Source organism: Diabrotica virgifera, chromosome 7 (genome assembly GCF_917563875.1).
Source record: "Diabrotica virgifera virgifera chromosome 7, PGI_DIABVI_V3a".
NCBI lineage: Eukaryota > Metazoa > Arthropoda > Insecta > Coleoptera > Chrysomelidae > Diabrotica > Diabrotica virgifera.
The window spans coordinates 183,230,775-183,244,953 of record NC_065449.1 but is presented as its reverse complement, the minus strand read 5'-3'; the positions used below and the strand labels follow the sequence as shown (position 1 = coordinate 183,244,953).

The 14,179-nt window shown below is 31.1% G+C and overlaps 1 protein-coding gene across 3 annotated transcripts in view; it reads right to left on the bottom strand.

Moving 5' to 3' along the window:
• LOC114326819 (uncharacterized) overlaps window positions 1–13,970 on the bottom strand; it is a 672,802-nt gene extending 658,832 nt beyond the window's left edge. For all 3 annotated transcript variants that reach the window (XM_028275266.2, XM_050655637.1, XM_028275265.2), the window contains exon 1: window positions 13,780–13,970. The gene's annotated coding sequence lies outside the window, so the exon portion shown is untranslated. The remainder of the gene's footprint in view (window positions 1–13,779) is intronic.
• Between the last annotated feature and the right edge of the window lie 209 nt (window positions 13,971–14,179).

Genomic DNA, 14,179 nt, shown 5'->3' with positions numbered 1-14,179 from the left:
ATTGATTTGTTACCATTTCATTAAACTCACATGCAAAAATCAGTCCAGCTGGCTATTTTAATGAGTGAAACACGAAGAACATGTCAAATGACATGAATCATGTTGGTTAGTAATAGCAGTCTGGTTTTTGCATGAGAGTTTAATGAAAGGGTAACAAATCAATTTGATCTTCTGTCCGACATAATACATGGAACGGTTTCGTAATCTGACGTTCCAAATTTTTAAACTGTTTCATAATTAAAGCTTCCCCTGTTCCAGTGTTCTCGTACATCAAAGTTTGTCCGACTAGACACCGTTAAGCTATTATAGACCAGGAAGGATCTGTTTTTAGGTGGATGTGAGAGGTGGCATTGGGATTTTTGCAAATAAAGCTGTATAGGAATAAAACAAAGATAATTAAATTTTCTATCAGATACTGCAAAATAGCAATAAATATAAAATAAGGTGGCAAAACAAGCCTGTCTTTAATCAATGTTTTTCCATCACTTAGTTTACAGTTGGAACCTTCCTAATTCGCTTAGAAAATTTTTGTAATGTGCTAAAACCGTCCACCAAATTTCATTAAAATTGACTTTCTAGATTTTGCATAATAATTTTGCAATCTAAACTTTTTTTTTAATTAAAATTTTTGCACAACAAAAACTAGAACATACAATGATTTGTCAATTTTTTTACATATAAAGAAGCATTCCCCCTATCTATTGTACTTGACAGAATTGAAATCGGATTATTTAAGCAGCCTCAGCAATGTTTTAAAATTATAAACATTTTTTTGGCTTATAAACAAATTAGTGCTGTGGCCAGGAGGGGGTGCTACGGGCTCCTTTATTTAAATGGTCTTACCCAAGTGTTTTTATGTATTTTGACCCGTAGAACACGAATTTTTTGGTTAACAGTTGATCTGGATGTCGATAAGATTGTTATAAACAAAGAACTTGAGGAATTACATAACATCGATTTTTCGCAAAATAAAACATTTTTTTGTATTTCTTGGGTAATTCTAAGCAAAAAATGTTCTTACAAGTTTTTTCGTAGGATATATAGTTTTCGAGATAAACGCGATGGAACTTTAAAAAAATCGAAAAATTGCAATTTTTAAACGCGAATCACTTTTGATTAAAAAATAAAATAGTAATTCTGCTGACAGCATTTGAAAGTTTAAGTCAAATTATACCGGTTTTAATTATTTGCATTGCTAGAAATTAATTTTTTGTTATTAAACAAAGCTATTTGTTTGTAAGCCAAAAAATTGTTTATAATTTTAAAACATTGCTGAGACCCCTTAAATAATCCTATTTTAATTCTGTAAACTTCTAAATGGTCTACTTTTTGTTTAGAAAGATTTTAAAAAATTTGAACTTTTTTAAAACCATTTAGATTACAAATTTATTATGCAAAATCTTTTAGGTCGATTTTAATGAAATTTGGTAGACCGTTTAAGTAAGTTATAAGAATTTTCTAAGCGAATTCTAAGGTTCTAAGTGCCACCAAAGTAGTTAAGAAACATTGAATAACAACAGGCGCATTTTGCCCCCTTATTTTGTGCTTATTGCTATATTGCAGAAAATTTAATACCTTAAGACATTTTTAACCAGTCGTATATCATACAAAATTCAATTATCTTTATTTTATTTCTGTACGACTTTGTTCCAAAACGAATCGTTATAAAGTTATAAGCAAAGAAAGCAGAAAATAATCGACGTTTTTCGAAATTTTTAAATATTTTAATTTGTTTATTAATGTTTCGGGTATATTTGAGAAGGAGCATAAGTCAATTATTATTACTGAAGGTGTCACCTAACTTTATCTGCAAAAATCCGAATGCCACCTCTCACATCCAAAAATAGTCGTTTTTTTTTACAGATTAGTCCTGGTCTATTAACAAATTTTCAGCTAGCTATTAATCAACTTTTTTTTGGTACGCAGGATCCAGGCCTATAATATATTCTTCTTCTTGATGCGACGAATATTGGCGATCATCATGGCAATATTTATCTTACCTGCAGCAGTGCGGAAAAGTTGCAGAGATGTGTTGAATCAGGTTCTGAGGTTTTTCAACCTGTATTTTCTTCTTCTTCCTGGACTCCGCTTTCCAAATATTTTTCCTTGAAGGACGGTTTGTAGGGGGCATATCTTGATTTATTTATTTATTTATTTATTTCGCATAATGTGTCTGAAGTATTGTAACTTTCGAGATTTGATGCTGGTCAGTACCTCTCGATTTTTTGAGGACCACCTCATTTGTAACTCGGTTATTTCACCGATCAGTATTCTGTATTCACTCAATCAGTATTCTCCGATATACCACATCTCAAATGCTTCCAGCTTTCTGCACATATCGTCGTTCAATATCCACGACTCTACAACATAGAAATGACAGGGAAGACATAGCATCGCAGCATCCTTACTTTTTTACCAAGAGATGGGTTGTGGCTCTTCAAGGAGGCCTCCATCCCTTTGAAGGTGAATATAGCTTTTCCGATGAGCGCTCTTATCTCTTAGTTGGTCTATTAATCATTTATTTTGGTTCCAAGGTAGCTGTAGTGCTTCACTCTTTCTACAGGGGTTTGGATGACCTTCCTTTATCTTTTTCTTGTTAATGATCATAAAATCATAAGCTTTGTCTTCCTTATAGTTATATTGAGTCCATGTTGTTGACTGTGATACGTGATTTTGTTTATAAGGACTTGTAGGTTTTCTAGGTGGTCTAGAAAATACTATGGTGTCATCTGCATATCTGATGTTGGTTAGTCGGTACCCATTTAATAGAATATATTTTTCGGTTTCGTGTAAAGCATCGATAAATATTCTTTCATAGTAGAAATTGAATATTAGAGGAGACAAAATACATCCTTGTCTCACTGCACGCATGATCTTCACATATTTGGTGTGTTCACCCTTAACTCATCTTGGCGTGATGCACTCTATCAAACGCTTTCTCGTAATCAGCCAAAGATTCGTATACGTTGCAAATGACGTCTCTGCATCTCTGGAATAAGACTTGTATAGAGAAAATAGCTTCTCTCATACCAAGAGCATTTATGAACCCAAATAAAACTGGGTGGGGTAAAATACATACTTTGACACAGCTTGTAAATTGTCTTATGGATTATCTTTAGGGACAATTTTAGAAGATAACTCATCAGGCTTATCGTACGGAATTATTCACATTTTTTTGGTCCCTGGTTATTTTGGAAGTGCAACAAACTCAGACTTCAGCCATTTTGTTTCTATTTCTCCAGAGTTGCATATATTGTTTAGTACCTATCTTTGTGATTATTGCTATTGATTCGATGTCGTTGTTATTTTGAGTAGTTCTGTTTGTATATTATCGGGACCTGCTGCTTTGCCATACTTTAGCTCTGTTATTGCGAAACAAACCTCCTGCTATCTGCGTTCTTGGTCCACCATTTAACTCTTTTTCTGGTTCAAATATCTGATCTCTTTTTAAATTCAAACCGGTGACCACGGCTGAACATTTTACACACGTTCTGAAATAATCGTGATCTTCGGTTTCTACCTTTCTTAAGATAATAAGTTCTATTAAGTAAAAATAATAGCTAATTCACTCAATAGAATCACAGCTCAAATGTTACCTGGGGCATAATAGCAAATATTTCAAACATCCAAGCTTAAGTCAGTATTTTTAGTCGATGTTTCCTTAACGGATTACTTTTATAGGGCTTTGACCCTAATATTTTTGTAAATTATATCTTGGTGGTTAGCATGTAAACTTCACGTAAGCACTGATAATGACTGGTAAACCAGTCGAAAACTAGTTATGTGATCGTGATGTAGCCCTTTTTAGGGATTTTGAATATACCTTTTATAAAGGATTTTACTACTTTTTGTATTAGATGGTATACAGCCAACTACAGGAAAACTTATTCCTTGTGGATTTTTCTATTAAGTACTTAGCATACAGTAACTAAATTCTTTTATCAGTGTATTTATTAACCAACAACTTCTACGATACATAAAACAAATACATATCACCATTACATACGTTGCATTTTCACCATCAAAAAATCCTAACCATGTCCCACTTCTCAAGAGAGTTCTTGTTTAACTACATACGTTAATGGTGATATCTACTAACACATATATACACATATACTATCTAAAGAATTTCTAGTGTTACGATGTGGTATCTGGTAAGTAAACTTTATAAAATATCGTTTAAGGGGCGGCGTGTTTTACCGGTTTTAGCGTTTCCGCAACTGCTAATTACTAAGACACACACATGCAAAACCCACCTTTTTTCAAATTACTTAAAGGAAATTATATAAAGTTTCTTATATGCATAATTTTTTTAAGAGACTCCTGATATATAACAATGTTTAATAAGATGACGCAAGAATATTTCTTGGTTAGTCGATTGCTGAACTGCTCTCTTTTTATTATATGGATTAGATTATCTTATGTATCTGCTCTAATTTTTAATTAACTTACGGTCCTTCTTGTATCGTAACAATATTAAGAATCATATTGTTACAATTATTAAATAATATTTTATAATTGTCTCTGAATTTGATGGATTTTCAAATATTGTTCTCTTAGTCGTTAACCTCTGGCAACTATCGTGATATCATGAAGATATTAGCTGATTTTGCAAAGTTCCTTCATTTTTCTCTATGTTCTTCCATTCTAGCTTATTCTGACAATGGAGCACCAATAGAAGCAACAATATGGTCCGTGTATCATGTGGGAGATCCAGCTTGAATTCTTTTGCATTCTACCTTCCCTGGATGGTAAGTTTTACAAGACCATTTCCTCGAAGCAGGTGTTTTTTAAACCGCCATAAAAATTATATGGGAGTTTGTACCCTTAAACCATATAAACGTAAACTTTGTGTACGTTCTAATTAAATTATTATTGTTGTACTATGAATGAAACACAATGTTTTTAAAACTTTTTTGCCTCTTAGTATTTTTTCGATAAGCCAGTTTTTATCGAGATGCAGTTTCTTTTTTAATATGTTTACATTAAAATTTTATGGGGGTTTCGTTCCTTTAAACTCCCCAAATGTTTGTGTACGTTCCAATTAAACTGTTATTGCGGTACCATTAGTTAAACACAGTATTTTTAAAACTTTTTTGCCTCTTAGCATTTTTTCGATACTGCACCATTTTTCGAGATGTGGCTTCTTTCTTAATATGGTTCAAAATATATATCTAAAATGTAAATTATAAATAAATTTTCATATTATTACCAGGTCTCTATAAACGTACTTAACCATATAGAAATATGTGGTGGATTTGACAAATATTCAAAATATCTCGATAAAAACTGGCTTTTCGAAAAAGTACCAAGTTTAACTAATGGTACCACAATAATAATTTAATTGGAACGTACACAAAAGTTTGGGGTTTTTAAGGGAACAAAACACCCATAAAATTTTTATGGGGTGCACAAATTTCACTATAGTTTTTTTTTAAGATGTTCCTGCCATAATATTGCCACATGTCCATTCTCAACAAAAAATTTCGATATATTAAAAAAATCGATTGTCATTTTCTAACTTCAAAGGGCTGTAACTTTTTTTATGTGCACATTTGTACTAAGGTAAGTTAGGTTCAATCGAACTATTTTTGGTCCCAGAATATGTGATTTAATTTATGACCTGTATTTTTGTTACACTCTGTATAATAATACATTATTATCCACTATTTCCATAGCAACGAGTGAAAAACTAAAATGTAAAATATACGATACCTACTAATCAGTGCAACATTTCCAAGTAGTTGCCTCAATATAGCTATAGAAAATAATTTTGGATCATTAGGTAAGTATTTTAAGTGATCATCCTTGTAATGATTTCTAATAATAATTTCTTCATAATGATCTTCTATACATGACTATAATAAATATACCTAAACATTAAATAAATATATTTGTATAATTTAGATTTAATGCATTTTTTATGTACATAGCTTTGCGGTTGGTTTCTAATTTCCATTAGTTGCTTATAGCTTTTAACGCATTCTCAAACAGTTTAAAATATTTGTCTTAGATGCTAAAACAAAGCCAAATCAAGAAAGGATATAATAAGAAATAGTAAAAAGTAAAGTAATCTAAAGAAATTGGATGCAAAGTGCTCAAAATAGAGCATAATGGACAAACATGAGGGAGGCATATGTCCAGCAGTGGACGCAAAGGGCTGGAGGATGATGATGATGATGATGATGAAAGCAATTTTAGTCTTCATCGTAATTTAAATACCTCTCTCATACAGAAGTAAAAAACTTCGATTTGTATACTGGTATAAAATAGTTTATTAAAAAACTTCTTAAAATGTCATCCAAATGACATCTTCCAATGTCATCTTCAGTGCCTAGAATGAAGTATTTCCGCGTTAGATTAAAGTAAAAGGTTAAAATTGTGACCGTAAATAAAGAAAAAACATGTGGAAAGTACTTACACTCTGCTGAGTAGATGGAACTAGCACACTATTAAAAGTGGTAACCTCAAAATATATGGTTTACATAGTATTATTTTATAAAATATAGCGACTCCACGTCGATGTTAATGGATTAAATTATGCTATGAATGCTCAAAGGGCAACATGGTTCCCTGCTCGAAAAAATGCTAAGTTATTGCCAGTTCAATGGACACAGACCAACTGAGTAGGAAGTAAAAATTCATTTTGACAAGAATGACATAAAAAGACAGGATAAAGTCAATTATTGGTTAAGACCTTAAAATGAGTGCAGTTTTGAATTAGATTTTAGTTAAACGGCAATGGTAGTTAATAAATGTCTGAAAATGCAATTTAAATTATTTAACTATTAGAATCTATTATCAAGTCTAAATAATCAACTCTCTATTACAAAAAGAACTTATGAATTGTTAGGTTGATGGGTGTATAATTCATGGCTAAATATGTGACGTCATCGATTGTAATATGATTAGGACGAAAGTTTAAGGTGATACAGTAGCGATCAACAGGTAGCCAAGACGCGTTCTAAGATTGCGGCTGTAATTTTGAATATTTTTTCGAAATATTTGGCACACGTATTTGTAATATAATAAAGAATGGCGGTACAGAGCCCAATTAAAAAAACATATTAATATGTGGAAATTACTCTGTAATTAAATACAATAATAAAAAAATGAGCCTGTACCGCCATTAAGAAGAATAAAAAAATACACTTTCTTCAAATAAACTTTTTTATCAGATGCCTAGATTTTGTGTCATTTTGGAACTACTAATGAAATAAAAAATTTTAGTAGTTCCAAAATGACACAAAATCTAGGCATCGGATAAAAAAGTTTATTTGAAGAAAGTGTATTTTTTTGTTCTTCTTAATGGCGGTACAGGCTCTTTTTTAATATTGTATTTAATTACAGAGTAATTTCCACATATTAATATATTTTTCAAATTGGGCTCTATACCGCCATTCTTTATTATATTACGAATACGTGTGCCAAATATCTCAAAAAAATATTCAAAATTACAGCCGCAATCTTGGAACGCGTTTTCGCTACCTGTTGATCGCTACTGTTTCCTCTTAATTTAGTTTAATCTTTCGTCTTTAAACTTTCGTTTTAAGTTTTTTAATTATGGTATACAGCCAGGTATACTGGGATTTTCCCATTGATTTTAAATACCTACTATACTATGTTTCTTGTTTTCTTATTAATTATGTTGCATATCTATATCTATTACTGTCCGGTAATAATAATTTCTTTAGCATCCCTTCGTCTTTTGGAAATCAATGTCCAAGTTTTTATTGGTAGTCTGTCATCCACCATTCTTCGAATCTGATAACACTACGAAAGCATTATTTTTTCTATTCGCGGTGTGCAAGTACTTGGAGGGGATACGAGAAACGATCGTGCGCGAATAGCGGAGAAATATTGCAGCTTTCTTAAATAATTCATATTCTCAATTGAAATTGTCAAATTGACGTATATTTCATACCTACTGTTATTGAAGAAGGAAAATTATATATTGCTCCACAATATTGATACGATATGCAATTATTCTATAAAGGTAAATTTAATTAATTTTATTTTGCTTGCAGTACTGCATTTTAATAACTAATTTTATTTACTACATACAATTGTTTACGTTTAAATAACATAACCTGAATCTTATTTTTTCTTCTTATTATTTTTTGGACTATGGCCTTGACAATTATCCAGCAACCAGGACCATATGATTGGCCAATATAATTAAAAGTGCGAATAAAGTTGCAGAGCGTAGAAACCAGGTGTCGCTTTTCCGAACTTGCACGGTCCCATATTTGTAAGTGAGTTGCATGATAAAATAACCCATCAGAGATACAACAACCCTCAGAGTTATTGTATCATGAGTGAGTTGTAGAAGATGATATAGACTCTATATTGAATACGTCTTTCAATATATCCGTTTTAGGTAGATTGCAGATTTTCAGTGAGCCATTTGGCACTGCAAATGTTTCCACAATGCGATCTGAAAAGTCTTTTGTATACATATAATTTACGTATATGTTTCAGCCAAAAGATATAAACTGGTAAGAAAGAGGGTTATCCATTTCTGAGATACATTTTTAATCTTATCAGGTTCTCAAAAGACCTGTTGCAGGTATTTATGACATTGTAGAACAATTATCCTGCAGTTATAGGCTCTACATGTGGCTCTGTTCACTTTGACCATTTTACAGAATGGTATCTGAGTAAACCGTGTCTAGTGAGAATACCTGTGATTACTATTAGTTTAATTTTCTGAGATTTAAAATTATTTTTAAGTAGCGAGGAGATGGTTATGATAACCTTTTTATTTGCTTTCTACTTGGAATATTTTGCAATCAGACTGCACTAAGCTTCTCTTTAATTCTTTTGCTATATAGCGGAATGATTCTGGTCCAATAAAAGTAGTATTAGCTACTTTGTTAGCAAGACTATCAACAATCTCGTTTATGCTCTAGCACCCATAAAAAAGTTACCATGATGAGCTTTGCAGAGAATATTTGCAGATTCAAGCTATTACCGAGTCATAAGTTGTAGTAGACATTAGAGCCTCAGTTAAGCTTCGCTGTTAGATGTAAATTTTAACCAGATTGATACATTTTCTCAGGTACCCTTGAGCAGAAAATTCAGTGTAAAATATCAGTGTAAAATATCAGTGTAAAATATGAGTATTTCAGAGAGCTTTAGACAGACTTGTGTTAGGTTCATTAAGGTCTATTTCGACTTCTTCGTCTGTTTTTTCTAGTTTTCTAATATAAATCTGAATTATCAGTAGTAATTGCACAAGAGCTCTAAAATTATTGAATTTTTCCCGAGTGGCACTTTGACAGTTTTAATTTCACGAGCCGAAGGCGAGTGAAATTATGTCCAAAGTGTCACGAGGGCAAAAATTCTATATTAATTTTAGAGATCGAGTGCAATTTGTTGCGATTATTTCATGGATAAAACTGTTCAAAACCAAAATTTTATTGTAATTTATTTATGTAAGTACAAATTAGTACAATTAAACACACAGTTGTTATAAATATTTGACGCTTAAAAGTCATCACTTTTATAATTTTTAAAACATTAATTGTCATTAATGTCACTGAATGTATTTTTTCATAGCAACGAAGGGCATCTAACGTAACATACTTGACGACGGGCAATTATCAAAAATTATCAATTTAATTTAGATTTCTGTAGCTTTCTATTGGTCAGAATCTCCTATGAATGAAATAATCGTTCAAATTATTTTCTATTTCTTCTATTTCAAATAAAATGTTATTTTATGATTCTACTTGTTATCCAGATTTCTTGGATGTCGGATCTTTTTACATTTATTTTTATATTTTTCTCAAACTGTGCTTCTTAGTCTGTATATTGATAATTAAGTTTGCTTTGCAGCTTGCATTAACATGAAACAAAGTCACTGTTTGTAATTTATTAATATCATCATCATCATTTGGCTCTACAATTCTATGTTATCTTGACCGCGTTTACTATGTCCCTCCATTGTTGTCGGTCCTGAGCAGCTATTTCCCATTGCTGTACTTCCATTTTGCGTAGATTACTGGCTACTGCGTCCTTCCATCTCTTTCTTGGACGACCAACTGAGCTTTTACCATCGAGCCTTTCCCAAAATGTGGCGTTCAGAAGTCTTTCGTCACTCGATCTTAGCACGTGGCCCGCCTATCTTATTCGGTTGGCTTTAATTTAGCGTATTATGTTTTCGTCTCCATATACTGTCTGGAGTCTGGAGTTCATCATTTTGTCTTCTTCTCCATTCTCCTGTTGTCTCTACTCTGCAAGGCCCATAGATAGTCTGCAGTATCTTTCTTTCAAGTACCAGTAATTTTGTCGTTTCCCGCTGGTTCAGAGTCCATGTCTCGCTTGCATACGTTATTGTGGAACGAATTATTGTCTTATATACTCTTTTTTGCTGGTAATTTATGTACTCTAGTCTTTAGGTACTCTAATTTATTAATATAGATTTATTTAGTGTAGTAATATATTTATATACATACATAGCCATTGTTTTTTGGCGTGGTGGGTCGTATAAAAAATATTAAAGTAGAAAAACAATAAAACCAGTAGGACAACACTGATTCGCTGTCATCATTACATGTGGTTGTCTTTTTAAAAACAAATCGCATGGTATGATTTTTCTGAAGGATTTTCCGAGTTAAAGTTGATTTCATGTAATTGAATTAACTATCTTCTAATTAAGTCGTCAGAGGAATGCAACTCATAAATATTGGCAGAATAATATATGTCTGAATTGCCGATATGAATAAGTCAGATTAAATTAAATTATTAGAAGAATTTTACTGAGCAACAATATTTTTGTTAAATTTAGTAATACTTTGTATTTTGATAACCACGTCCGAGGTGGAAGTCGAAACGTCATTAAAATCATTTTTCAAGTTAAATTGTGGCTTATTTCCCAATTAGAATAGTAAATTACATAAATTCCAGAAAGAAATAGCTTTAGAACAATATCAATAAAAATACAACAAAACACTTCTTGCAAAATTCTTTCTGAGGAACGTCGATATGTATGTGTATATGTCAACTTCATATCCTTGTAATTATCAATTCAAAGTCGCAGATCATTATATATTTTAAATGCTACATTTGAAATTAAAATTTCTAACTGGGCCGGATTCAATTCATAAACCTCATAATTTGTATACATCGAAGTGTACCTGTCAGCCAACTAAACCATGAAGCCAATGTATAATTATTTTAGACTTAGACTATATGCTTTATAAAAATATTTTGATATCTCATACCCCAGTCAATCTGAAAAGATATCATCGATTTCACGTAAAAATGATCTACAGGGTTTTACAGGTTCTTACAAGGTTCTAAACGGTAGATGAGGGACAACTGATGATAATTCCGTGAAGCCATAGCTAATTTTGCTTTGTTTTCTTTTAACAATTATAAAAAATAAAAAAATCCGTTTTTTGGCTATAAAACGTTTCTTTTGCATTTTAGAGAAACATGTTTCAAATTGATGTTGTAGTTCTTCAAATGTTTCTGTTGTAATTTCAAATTTGTTAGTATGTATGTACATATATTGCAATACATAAACAATTGACCAAGATAATTGCAAAAATCCCTCATTTTTGCAGCAATTTATTTATTAAAAAATAAATAAAAACTTGATTTCTATTGTTCATATAAAATTATTGTTTCTTTTGTAATATGTATGTTTTCATCCGCTTTTCATTGAGCCTACATGCAAGCGTGTGACATAGAAAATGTCAAAGTTATTTTGTTTATAAGCTAAAAAGTCAGGGCCTCGATTTTTGACATTTCGCTTCGTTATCGAATGTATTCGTTTTTTTAATTTTAATAAAATGTTAAAAAAATTCTTAAGACTAAAATATCTTAAAACTAAAGTCTCAGATAATCGATTGCGATCTGTTGAATATATCTAGAGTCACTGTTAGGGCAAGAACAGTTGTATATAAACAATTGCTCTCTGGGACAAACAAATTGAATAACTTATAAACTATTTGATCGATCTGGTTGAAATTTAGCACACTTAAATAACTCATTAATTGGTATAATTTAATAATTAAAATCTATGTTATTGCGAAAAAAATGAAGTTAATAATATCTATAATTTACTGCAAAAATGAGGGTTTTTTGCAATTATCTCGGTCATTTGTTTTGTATTGCAATACACATAGTAGCCAATTAAAGAACTTTTAAGATCTACAACATTTATTTGAAACATTTTTTTTTCTCTAAAATGTACAAGAAATGATTTATAGTCAAAAAACAGCTTTTTTTCATATTTTATAATTGTTTAAAAAAAATTAACACAAAAAAACAAAGCAAAATTAGCTGTACGTCTTCACGGAATTATTATCAGTTACCGTTTAGAACCTTCAAAACCCTATAGAATGTAGAACATTTCTTCATGTTTTTCCCTATTGACTGGGTTATCATAGGTGTGGAAATTTGAATGTTATTATCTGACAAAATAGTGCATATTATAGTTTAGACTTTCATAATCATGTCTACAAAACACGCTGTGTTGGAGCTAATATAGTTATTAATGTACCAAGGGTATTATAAGGATAATAATGCTTGAGGTCAATGGTGTATATACCGAGGGCCTATGGCCCGAGGTATATACGTTGACCGAAAGCTTTATTATCTGTAATACCCGTGGTGCCTTCAACGTTTAATGTCCGACTAAATTCTTCTTTATATGCAAAAAATTTGAATGACTTTTGAATTAATTAGTTTTTAAATAAAAAGTAGATACATTTAGCAGCAATAATAGTCGTAACGTAATTGTGGTAACCATAGTTTTACTTAGGTTTTTATTTGTCAACTTGACAGTATTTAACTAGTTATTTGATGAAACACTACCTGAGAGATACAGTCAAAGCTAAAACATAGCAGTTAAAAGGGTAGGCGCAAAATCTTTGTCCAATGCCATTTAAATGCATTCATTTTTTTTTCGAATCCTGAGAAAACTGATAAGTATTTTTGAAAATTTTAAACGAAGAATAAAAGATTACATTATTACCGAGGGCCAACAGCCCCTAAAAACTTCTATAATGTTACAGGGGTGAAAAAAAAAGAAAATTTAGTGTGATTTTTAATTTCAAATATTTCATTCAAAAGAACCCTTTTGTTTATTTTAAGTGACTTTCGGCGCCCTCGGTAATAATGTAATCTTTCATATTATGCGTTTAAATTTTTCAAAAGTATTTATTGGTTTTTTCAGGATTCAAAAAAAGTGAATGCATTTAAATAATATTGGACCAGCCTACTCCCTTAATGCAAAAATCTAAAAAGTAAAGGATGCTTATAAGTAGGTAATTATCATTCTTATAAGCCCATAATATATTTATTTATAAAACAAATGATGGAGGTTACTAGATTCATAAAATTAGGGATCAAAATAATAAAACTATTTGACTAATTAAAGCAAAATATGTGACTATAATAATTTTAGATAAGGACATGAACAAATTTTCTACTATTATAGAAACGAATGGATTGAAGAAAATGTCAGAAATGAATGGAAGGACAACAGAAAATAAATTGCATCTAAACTTATCAAATATGTAAAAATTCATCGTAAGCAAAAGAAAACTGGCTATAAAAACTGATACAAGAAATTTCGTTTAGTACAAGTTAGTTCTCATATGTTTGTTCATGGGACTTTATTTTTAAAGGAACGGTAATTATACTAAGAATTAGGAAAATGAATTTACATTTGGAGATACATAATTTGTTTTTAACAACAAGAAGAATAATGAATAAAATACAAAGTGTTATTTATATAAATGTAAATTAATAACTAATACATACATTTTTCAAGCGACAAATCCCAAAATTAAGTTAACTCCATGATCCACTGTGTCACTAACACTATTTCACTGTATTTTCCAAAAACTGTTGGTCGCTAGAACTGCTCCGGTTTCGAAAAACACATCGCGAATCGAAAAACAGACAGTCATCGGCCATGTATACCTTGAGGTAGGTGCACAACTTTTGTGATGTGAGAGCAGCAAAATGCAAGATGTATAAGTATTATGAAAGTAACAATAGCGAAGGTTGGCTCGTGGGACTTCGGTTGCTATCGACAAGTGTACTTGTGCTTTTTTAATTATTGTGGAGATAGTACCTATATTTTCTAACAAATTCACAAATTGCAAATTCTTTATTGTTTTCTTGACCCTGGGAATAATTTCAGTATCAAAATATTAAA